The sequence below is a fragment of the Aegilops tauschii genome, chromosome 3 (assembly GCF_002575655.3).
Source record: "Aegilops tauschii subsp. strangulata cultivar AL8/78 chromosome 3, Aet v6.0, whole genome shotgun sequence".
Taxonomy (NCBI): Eukaryota; Viridiplantae; Streptophyta; class Magnoliopsida; order Poales; family Poaceae; genus Aegilops; species Aegilops tauschii.
Window position 1 is genome coordinate 304,967,050 of NC_053037.3, and position 12,015 is coordinate 304,979,064.

Here is a 12,015-nt window from a genome sequence, read left to right on the forward strand (position 1 = left end):
GGCGACCGGAGTTCGGGGTTGCACGGGCACGGCGATGGGAGGCACGGGAAGGCCAGACGTGGGGCTCTACGGGGTCCTGGGAGTGCCAGGAGCACGCGGGGACCATCGGTGCGGGCGGAGGAGCTCGGGGTGCGCGAGGACGAGGGGGGGGGGCAGGCGGGGCGTGGCCGACGCGGGCGCGCGGTCGGGGCGCGCGCGGGCGAAGGCCGTGCGGGCGCGCGTGCGTGGACAGGCGCGGCGGGGCGCGTCTGGGCGCGTCGGAGCGCGAGCGGGGCGGCGGTGACCGAGAGGAGAGGGGCGGGCGACGGAGTCCGGTGGCCTCACCGAGGGATGCAGGGTCACGGCAGTGGGGTCGAGGGGGAGACGGGGGCGACGGCGATGCCGTGTCGAGGCGCAGGCCGGCGAGGAGGAGGAGGCAGGCCGGCAAGGCAGTACTCCGGCGAGGCGAGGGCGCGGGGGCGGTCGGCGACGGGGTCGAGCGCCTCCTCCTCGATCCCGATCGGGGGGGGCAGAGGAGATATTTCGGGAGGAGTGGGTGGTGAGGCTGTCGGTGGGGGGGGGCAGGGGATAAGGTGAGGGGGGGTTGGGCCGGCCGGCTGGGCCTGGGGTGGCCCAGTTGGGCCAGGTCCAGTGGGGGGGGGGGCTTTCGTTCTCTTTTTTTTTTGTTCTGTTTTCTGTTTTGTTTTGCCTTTTCTTTTATTTGTTTATTTCCTTTTCTGTTTTATTTCATTTAAAAGTATTTAGACATTTTATAAAAATGTGTTTTCTCCACCATAATTACCAGTGTATTATTTAGAACCCACTGAACATTTCTGTTTGAATTTTTGAAAACTTTTATTTTCCACTTTAATTATATTTGAAGTTTGAACTAGGAGCTTGAAAAGGGTGTGATTCAAATGTGATCAAGCCCTGTTTAGCAACATGACTAGCTTAATCACAGGGGGTTACTGTAGCATGATTCTCAGGGTGTTACACGCTGATGGCGGGCAGCGCCAACAATGGAGGGGAGACGGTGCTCCGGGTCGGTTTTGCCGGTCCAGAAACCTTAGCGGAGAACTTCTACCCCTTCTTCCTGCACAGCATCTTCGCTGGGCTTGTTCCCCCCTTCTCCAGTTTCTTGTACGCCATCCTCAACCATTATGGGCTCCACGCCCTCCATCTTCATCCCAACTCCATCCTCCTCCTATCGATCTTTGCCTTCTATTGCGAGGTGCTCGTGGGGGTGACGCCCTCCGTTGCGCTGTTCCGCCACTTCTTCTACCTCCGGATAAACGGCAGTTAGTGCTCTGGGCGCGCCAGCTTCATCGCCGCTAATGGCAGCAATGCGATCTCGAGGGCTGGGAAGAAGGTGGAAGACTTCCGGAGCAAGTGGGTCCTCATGGACGCTAAGCGCTCCCACGCTCGGCTGGAGCCGCCGACCACGCTGTTGGTGAAGTTGGACCGGTGGGCTCACAAGAAGCTCACATAAGATCCCCGGGCGGAGCAGCTGCTGGAGAAGATCAAGGCGGACCTGAAAGCGGAGGAGCTGACGGGGGCCATGATCGTCAGGGAGTTCCTGACCCAGCGCCTGGCCCCGCTCCAGGCGCACTCGCGCCCCCTGTGGAGCTTCAAGGGTGCGGAAGACGACCTCCGATTGCGCTCGGACGACCTATCTCACGAGGAGATAGCAGGGCTGTGTGCACCTTGTTCGAGAAGGACCAGGGAGGGGCACCGGAAGCCCATCTCCCGCTGTACCGCCACGCCGACGGGGAGAAAGTGGTCGCCGCCATGCCTGTCTTCAACGAGCGGGGGCTCGTGCCGCTGAAGCCTTCCCAGCCCCCTGGCTCCCCGGTGTCGGTGTCCTCCGGCGACCCCGAGGAGGAGGAGAAGGCGGACTCGGAGGCGACCTTGTAGGAGGTGGGGGAGACCTCTCCCCCTGTAACACCCCGCATGTAACTTGCCATATTTGTAACTCCGACTCTTGCCATTTCCGGCTATGTGTTATGTTTTTCCCTCCGTTGTCGGTTTTTGTCTTTCGTTTTGTATTTTGTCATGTCATGCATTTTCATATCATGTCATCATGTGCATTGCATTTGCATACGTGTTCGTCTCATGCATCCGAGCATTTTCCCCGTTGTCCGTTTTCTAATCCGGCGCTCCTATCTCCTCCGGTGCACCCCTTTTGTTTTCTTTCGTGTGCGTGTGTCAAACTTTCTCGGAATGGACCGAGGCTTGTCAAGTGGTCTTAATATACCACCCGGAGACTACCGGTCAAGTTTCGTTCCATTCGGAGGTCGTTTGGTACTCCAACGGTTAACCGGGCATCCACAAAGTCCATTTGAGTGTCCAGCAAAAACCCTCTCAAAAACCAGCCCAAAACCCACCAAACTCTCTTCCATGCTCTAGGTCGTTCGATCACGATCGTGTGGGCGAAAACTGCACCTCATTTGGAGTCTCCTAACTCCCTCTACCTATAAAACTCCATCTCCCCCGAAAAACGAAATCACAGACGAACCCTAACCCTCTCCCTCCGCGCCGCGCCGGACGCGTCCGCTCCGGCCGGACAACGTCCGCTCCGGCCGGACAACGTCCGCCGCGCCGCCCGGCCAACCGGAGCGCGCCACGTCGCCCGCCGTCCTCGCCCGCCGCCGCGGCCCGCCAGGCCCGCCGCCGGCCCGCGCGCCCCTCCGCGCCCAGCGCGCCGCCTCCCCGCGCTGCTCCGCCGCCGGCCGGCGCCGTCCGCCTCCTCCTCGGCGCGCCGCCACCGCCGGCCATCGCCGCCTCGCCGCCGCGCCTCGGGGCCCCGCCGCCCGTGCCCGCCGGCGCCGCCCCCGCCGGCGACCGCCGCCCTCCGGGCCCCCTCCTCCTCCGGCGTTGGCCGCCACATGCGGCCTCCTCTTCTCTTCCTCCGGCCGACGTGCTCGAGCTCCTGTACCTCGCCCGATCCAGATCTGTAACGTACGTTGACTTTTTTCGCCGAATATTTTCCAAGTCTGGAATTTTATCAGCATGTGCCTCTGTTCCTGATGCCATAACTCCGTGCATGTAGCTCCGATTCGCGCTTGTAATATGTCAAATTGTTCGCCTCATGATGCTCTTCATTTTGTTCAATTGCACCATGTTCATTAGAGGTCATCTTGATGCCCAAATCTCTGTTGGAAGTGGGCTAGTTGCTGTTAATCTCTGGTTCTTAGCAGAACTTGGAGATTTGTCATTTTTGTATCATTTATTCTGTGCATCTTTTGAGCATGAGCTCTACATGTATTTTGAAGTATGCCATGCCATCTTTCCAGTGGTGTAGTGCATTTATTTTTGTGATCTCTGTGGTGACTATCACAAGCATGCAAAGTAGGCCCCGTAATATTTCTGATTTCAGGGACAGTGATTTCTCGAAGTCCTCGTCTGCTGTAATTTTGTTGCCATGTAAACTTGATGTTACAGAGAGATCCATGCATATTTTGGAGATGTTCAGTAAGGATGTTTTGTAGCTATAGTTGTAATGGATCCATTCCTGCAATTGTTTGAAATTATGGAGTGCCATAGCATGACTCAATCTTGCTCTACTTTTGCTATAAAATATTTCTGGCAGATTCTTAACATGATTTGCAATCTTGCCAAGCTTCTTGTAGTTGATCCATACATGCTATGCTATTTTTCTTACCATGGTTAGCTTCATAAACATGCCATATTGCTGTAGGTGTGCTTGGTTTGTAGTGCATTGCTCTGTAGTGAGTGCATCAAGCTCACAAAGAGGCCTATATATTAATATTTCTGCCATGCTCTGTTTTCTGCTAAGTCTGAAACCTGATAACGAAACTTGCTATGTTTACATGCTTGCCATCATATCTTCGGGTCCTTTTTGGCTTATGGTCAGTAAGAGACTTTTGTCATGTGCTTTTAGTACAACACTACCATGCCTTGTTTTGCTATGTTAAGTTCCTGTAGCATGTTGATTTTGTGCTCTGAACTTTGCTACCTGGTGCTGTTTACTGCCATGTCCAGTTTTTCACTAAGTCTGTGAACCTGTAATCTTTTGCACTTTTGCCATGCTTGTTTGAGCTTGATATGTTGTGAACTAGCCGTAGCTCAGTGTTCATCTTTTGTCAAGCATCTCTTGTAGTTTACTGTCATGTGCTTTGTTGCTATGTTGGGGTGCTGTAGCATTGTTGTTTGTTGCATTTTAAGTGCTATCTTGCTGTTTATCGCAGATTAGTGTCATTTTTGTTTTGCTTGCCATTTGCAAACCGTGCATCCGATTCCGGTGATCTTTATATCGATTTCGACCGAAATCATCTCATCTTTCCAGTGGCATGCTTGGTTTGCCAAGTTACTGCCATGTTCATCATTTTCCTTCCGGAGCACGCATATGCATCGCATATCATATCTTGCATATCATACATGTTTTGCATCATGTTGCTTGCGCATTCCTCGTTGTTGATTGTGGTTCCGTTTGTTTGTGTTCTTGTCTTGGGTAGAGCCGGGAGACGAGTTCGTGAACGAGGAACCTGTCGAGTACGCTTACGAGGATCAAGCTTTCGACAACTCTGAGAACCTTGCAGGCAAGATGACCACCCCTCGAAATCACTTCTATCTTTGCTATGCTAGTTGTTCGCTCTATTGCCATGCTCCGCTACCTATCACTTGCTATATCATGTCTCCCATTTTAGCCATGTCAGCCCTAACCATCCTTTCCTAGCAAACCGTTGTTTGGCTAAGTTACCGCTTTTGCTCAGCCCCTCTTATAGCATTGCTAGTTGCAGGTGAAGTTGAAGTTTGTTCCATGTCGGAACATGGATATGTTGGGATATCACAATATCTCTTATTTAATTAATGCATCTATATATTTGGTAAAGGGTGGAAGGCTCGGCCTTATGCCTGGTGTTTTGTTCCACTCTTGCCGCCCTAGTTACTGTTATACCGGGTTTATGTTCCTTGAGTTTGCGTTCCTTACGCGGTCGGGTGATTTATGGGACCCCCTTGACAGTTCGCCTTGAATAAAACTCCTCCAGCAAGGACCAACTTTTCCCCCGGGTTTTCGCGAGCCCAAGGGTCATCTTTATTTAAACCCCCGGGCCAGTGTTCCTCTGAGTGCTGGTCCAAACTAGAGCCACTTGCAGCGCCACTTTGGGGAAACTCGAGGATTGGTTTTAGCTGTACGTAGTGTTCATCCGGTGTGCCCTGAGAACGAGATATGTGCAGCTCCTATCGGGATTTGTCGGCACATTCAGGCGGCTTTGCTGGTCTTGTTTTACCATTGTCGAGATGTCTTGTAAACCGGGATTCCGAGACTGATCGGGTCTTTCCGGGAGAAGGTTTATCCTTCGTTGACCGTGAGAGCTTATGATGGGCTAAGTTGGGACACCCCTGCAGGGTATTATCTTTCGAAAGCCGTGCCCGCGGTTATGAGGCAGATGGGAATTTGTTAATGTCCGGTTGTAGATAACTTGTCACTTGACCCAATTAAAATATATCAACTGCGTGTGTAGCCGTGATGGTCTCTTCTCGGCGGAGTCCGGGAAGTGAACACGGTCTGTGTTATGAATGACGTAAGTAGGTGTTCAGGACCTCTTCTGGGTCATTGCTAGATGACGTCCGTTCCGTTGCTTCTCTTCTCGCTCTCATTTACGCAAGTTAGCCACCATATATGCTTTTGCCGCTGCAGCTCCACCTCTTTGCACCATCTTTTCCTATAAGCTTAAATAGTCTTGATCTCGCGGGTGTGAGATTGCTGAGTCCCCGTGACTCACAGATTCTACCAAAACAGTTGCAGGTGCCGACGATGCCAGTGCAGATGATGGCGTCGATCTCAAGTGGGAGTTCGACGAGGAACGTGGTCGTTACTATGTGTATTTTCCTGATGATCAGTAGTGGAGCCCAGTTGGGACGATCGGGGATCTAGCATTTGGGGTTGTCTTATTTTCATCTGGATTTTGACCGTAGTCGGTCTATATGATTGTATTTTGGATGAAGTATGATATTAATATTTATGTATTGTGTGAAGTGGCGATTGTAAGCCAACTCTTTATCCCATTCTTGTTCATTACATGGGATTGTGTGAAGATGACCCTTCTTGCGACAAAACCACTATGCGGTTATGCCTCTAAGTCGTGCCTCGACACGTGGGAGATATAGCCGCATCGTGGGCGTTACACCCCCGCTGCAATTCTATCTCCTCCGCGAGCTCTCTGACGACGACGACGCTAGGGCGTACCTGGTTGAGAGGTCGCCGCGCTCCACCGGGGTGGCCACGAGGTCTAGGGGCACCCCTCTGAAGAGGCTGAAGCAGGGGACCCCGAAGAAGGACAGGACAGCGTTCTCCCACGGGGCAGCGTCTCCACCTCGTCGCCGACCGCCATCGTCGTAGAACCGGCCGCCGCGCGCTCATCCGCTCCTGAGAACACGGCGAAGCCCGTGCCAGGAGGCCCGAGGGAATCGCGCTCCTAGGCAGGAAGAGGGAATACGTCGCCGAGGACCAGTAAGTGTATCACCTTGCCTTTGCTCTTGATGCAGTACCCGACATCTTTATCTTGATGGCCAGGCTGATGTTAGTGATGAAGAAGAAGAAAGAGGACGCCGGAGCCACCGAGGCCAAGCGGCCTGCCGTGGCTGCGACGACCCCAACACAGGAAGGAGCGACCACCTTGCGTCCTTCCACGACAGGGTCGGCCTCCCAAGGCTCGGGAGCCCAACCTCAGGAGAAGTCTGCCTCCGTGGCTGAGCTGACTCTGGAGGTGCCCGTCTCCGTCGCACCCGCTGGGGGCCGAGGGCTCCGGAACCCCTGTCATCCTTGCTGCTGCTCCGCCGGCCCAGGCGTCGGTGCCGCCCACTCCCCAAGCCGTCATGCCGGTAGGTCGCGACACCTCTGCCATGCCCGGCGCTCCGGAGGAAGCTTTCTCTGTGCTGGACCGGCTTCGGGCTGATCTTCGGGGCGCCGACCGCGCGTGGCGGCGGACCGCATCGGGCTGGTCTCGGGGTGGCTCCAGGCTGACTCGTCCGTTCGGGCAGCCTGGGGCCAGGTCTTGGCCGCCCCCGAGGAGGGCAGGAAGCTAGCCGTCTTGGCCGCAACTGCTCATGACGCCGCGTGGAAGGACGCATCAACTGCCAAGGAACGCTACCGCACGACGGAGGCCGAATAAAATGGCAAGGGTGAAGTGGGGGAGAGGAAAACGAGAGGCAAAAGGCAAATAATGTAATGCGGGAGATAAGGGTTTGTGATGGGTACTTGGTATGTTGACTTTTGCGTAGACTCCACGGCAACGGTGCCAGAAATGGCTCGTTGTCGGGAAATCAAATCTTGACTTGACTTGGCGCGAATCTCTCCGGCAACGGTGCCAGAAATCCTTCTTGCTACCTCTTGAGCACTGCGTTGGTTTTCCCTTGAAGAGGAAAGGGTGATGCAGCAAAGTAGCGTAAGTATTTCCCTCAGTTTTTGACAACCAAGGTATCAATCCAGTAGGAGGCCACGCACGAGTCCCTCGCACCTACACAAACAAATAAATCCTCGCAACCAATGCAATAAAGGGGTTGTCAATCCCTTCACGGTCACTTACGAGAGTGAGATCTGATAGATATGATATGATAATATTTTTGGTATTTTTATGATAAAGATGCAAAGTAAAATAAAAGGCAATAAAAATAGCTAAGTGTTGGAAGATTAATATGATGGAAGATAGACCCGGGGGCCATAGGTTTCACTAGTGGCTTCTCTCAAGAGCATAAGTATTACGGTGGGTGAACAAATTGAGCAATTGACAGAATTGAGCATAGTTATGAGAATATCTAGGTATGATCATGTATATAGGCATCACGTCCTCGACAACTAGACCGACTCCTGCCTGCATCTACTTCTATTACTCCACACATCGACCGCTATCCAGCATGCATCTAGAGTATTAAGTTCATAAGAACAGAGTAACGCTTTAAGTAAGATGGCATGATGTAGAGGGATAAGCTCATGCAATATGATATAAACCCCGTCTTGTTATCCTCGATGGCAACAATACAATACGTGCCTTGCTGCCCCTACTGTCACTTGGAAAGGACACCTCAAGATTGAACCCAAAGCTAAGCACTTCTTCCATTGCAAGAAAGATCAATCTAGTAGGCCAAACCAAACTGATAATTCGAAGAGACTTGCAAAGATAACCAATCATACATAAAAGAATTCAGAGAAGATTCAAATATTGTTCATAGATAAACTTGATCATAAACCCACAATTCATCGGTCTCAACAAACACACCGCGAAAGAAGATTACATCGAATAGATCTCCACAAGAGAGGGGGAGAACATTGTATTGAGATCCAAAAAGAGAGAAGAAGCCATATAGATAATAACTATGGACCCGAAGGTCTGAGGTAAACTACTCACACATCATCGGAGAGGCTATGGTGTTGATGTAGAAGCCCTCTGTGATCGATGCCCCCTCCGACGGAGCTCCGGAAAAGGCCCCAAGATGGGATCTCACGGGTACAGAAGGTTGCGGCGGTGGAATTAGGTTTTTGGCTCTATATCTGGTAGTTTGGGGGTACGTAGGTATATATAGGAGGAAGAAGTACGTCGGTGGAGCAGCGTGGGGCCCACAAGGGTGGAGGGCGCCACTACAAAAAATACACTTCCGTGATGATACGTGTTTGTCACAGTAGGTCGCGTTTTTTTGTCATGCATGTACATCCATGACAAATTTATGACAGAATCAAGATAGTCATACTTGTGCTGTCGTAGAAGTGTTCCATGACATTACCAAAATTATCATCACGGAAGTGTCCACTTCCATGACGATAAATCGCGCGTCACAGAAGTGCTTTCGTCAAGGGTGACCGACACATGGCATCCACCGTAACGGAACGCCATTAAGCTATCGGGTCGGGTTTTGGATCCGATAACCCGTTAACAACCCCGACCAATGGGGATTTTCCACGTGTAAAATCATCATTGGCTGGAGGAGACACGTGTCAGGTCCGCGTTGGCACAGGTGTCACTCATCCAATGGGCGAGACGCGCCTATGATATGTTGACACGTGGAGCGGCCCATCAAGTTTAAATGGGCCGGCCCAACTGAAGGCCCACAAGATTTTGCGGACCATAATGGGTCGGCCCAGCTAAAGGCCCACGAGATTTTGCGGACCATAATGGGCTGGCCCAGCTAAGGGCCCACAAGATTTTGCGGGCCATAATGGGCCGGCCCAGGTAAAGGCCCACAAGATTTTTGTGTGCCATAATGGGCCGGCCCAGGTAAAGGCCCACAAGATTCCTGCGGATCATAATGGGCCGGCCCAGCTAAAGGCCAACGAGATTTCGCCGACATTAATGGGCCGACCCAGCTGTAGGCCCACAAGATTTTGAGGACCCTAGTAGGCCGGCCCATTAACTGGCTGCCATGTTTTGGGCCAAATGCCGGCCCATATTTGATCCGGTCCATTAATGGCCTGCCAGGCTCCGGGCCTAATAGTGGCCCATATGAGATCCGACCCGTTAAAAGCCTACCACGTTCTGGGCCAAATTACGGCCCAGATCAGGTCCGGCCCTTTAAGAGGCTTTGGGCTCAATTATGGCCCATATCAGATTCGGCCCGTCAACTGGACACTATGCTTTTGGGCCCACTTGCTAAAGGCCCACTTAGTAATTCGGCTTCATATTAGTTTTGGCCTGTTAAGGGCCTGTTTAACATTTCGGCCCTATATTAATTTCGGCCTGTTAAAAGCCCGTCATATAGTTGGGCCTAACTACGGCCCGGTTTGCACCCGGCCTGCTCGCAGCCGATATCTGATTGGGCCAAACAAGGACCGAGACAATTTTGGCTTGTTAAAAGCCCGTGATTTTATTTGCGCAATCATGGGCCGGGGTTCATTTCGGGCTGCTGCCGGCCCGTGAGCTGTTCGGCACATTTCAGGCCCAACCTACATCGTGATTGCATGACGGCCCGATTATGTACCGTAATTTTACGGTTTGGCCGGTTTACTGCGAAGACAGGATATATATACAGTAAAATAACTGTAGCATCGTGAATAAGAAAAAACCTAGACTATACAATAAAGAAATTACGGCATATTACATCCACTGGGCATCAAAGTTCGCCACTATGATAATAAAGTACAAGCAGACAACAGATTACATACACTGGGCATCAAAGATCGCCCAAGTGCAAATAAACACGCCGACAAAATAATATACAAAACCGACAACACTTCAATAGAGTTCAAGAAAGGTTAGCCCTGCTGGGGAGCTGCAGCGCAAGCAGCTGAGCAAGATGATGAGACTGCGCTTGTTCAACACTTATATCTTCCTCACTCTGAAAGATAAACAAGCAGACAGATGACATGTTTTGCACATAAAAGTATCAGTGCTGACAATTCATCACATTTCTTACTGACGAATAAAGTGACACAGTTTAAAATTGCATTAACACAATATGGTATTGTTCAGGTCAAGACATGGCAGGAAATGACATGGTGAAGGAGTTGGCAGCTTCACAACACCACTGGATTACAGATCAAGAACTCATAAGTATCAATGGTTAGTGTGCTGTCAATTTATACCATTTCAGATTGGCAAATAAAGAGACGGTTTAAATAATAGTAGAATGATATGACATTGTTCATAGTTAAGACATTGCAAAATATGACATTGTGCTGTAGTGGGTAGGTTCACCACACCACTGGATTACGGATGAAGAACAGAAGCATACATGCAGTGCAAAAGAAGATCACTTGCTCCGTATAGTTTAATTTACATGGTATGAAGAAGGAACTTGGTTGTACAACTGAGAACTTAAATTGAGAAAGGACAAACTTTTGTTTATGAACTACATAATAAACTTTAAACAAGCAATTTGATGCAAACACCAAAAATTAACAGCTGTTGCAGTCATGCCTAACCAAATATATACAACAAAGTTTGAAGGCTTGAGATGGACAAACTTACATTATTGGTGAAGACAGGCTCTATAAAGGCCTTGTCCATCCTGATGGGGGGGGGGCAATTCAAGAAGTTTACCACAGAATCTTCTTCAAAAGCATTGCCTTTATTCTACATTTTGTTAAGAGTAAATATAGATGTGGTAATATACGAAAAAATGGAGAATATTTAAGATAAGATGAAGAGTGATGCTACATAACCAAGTAGCTATAAATGTAAGTGCAGCGATACAGGCAAAAGGTATAGCCAAGAGCAATGCACAGCTAAACTTCTTCCGTACCAACCTTATGGTAAGAGTAAATATAGATCTGATGTGTAGAAAATGGAGGGCAAAGGAAAATAAGCTGCAGAGTGATGGTACATGAACAACTACGTGTCATTATAAGTACAGTGATAAAGGACAGCATGTACTTACAAGAACAATGCAGAGCTAAAAAAACATTGGCATTGGATATATTCTACACTAATGTAACCATTCATACATATCAGATAATTTGGAGCGAACAATTGATAAGCAAGCTATCGTGCATACTGCTGTCACATAATGAACCAGGTATGTATGCAAGTACGGTGATACAGGACAACAGGTACTAACAAGAGCAAAGCAGCGGGCAGCATATTTGCGATATCCTGTCGTTCTTGTCAAACCGGAATTCTTCTTTGAGCAAATTTCCTGCCAAAAAGATCCGTAAGGCACATGCGGAAAAGTAGAAGTTCAAATTGTCATGTGATTTCATAGACAGTACCTCATCCTGGGAATGAGACCAGTGCATAACAAGGTTTTTCCATTCAATGTCTTCTAAATTTAGCACAGGAGACTTCACCGGAAATTCGTTTATAGACTTGCCATCAAAGTGTTATTTCCTCAGGTAACACCGATACTGCTGCAATGCCTCCTTGAAAAGCACAAGCAAGCTTTGCTCGTCATGACTATCCAGATTGACCCTCGCCTAGTTACAACAATGTAATGTAAATCATTGATGTGTTCAATCAGCAGAAAACAGGAAAATAATAACCATGAATAATAGCACTTACACGTAAGTTGGACAGGAAGATGTGAAAATGGTGTTTGTCTTCACAATAATCTTCCCATGATGGGAATATATGCACATAGTCCCTA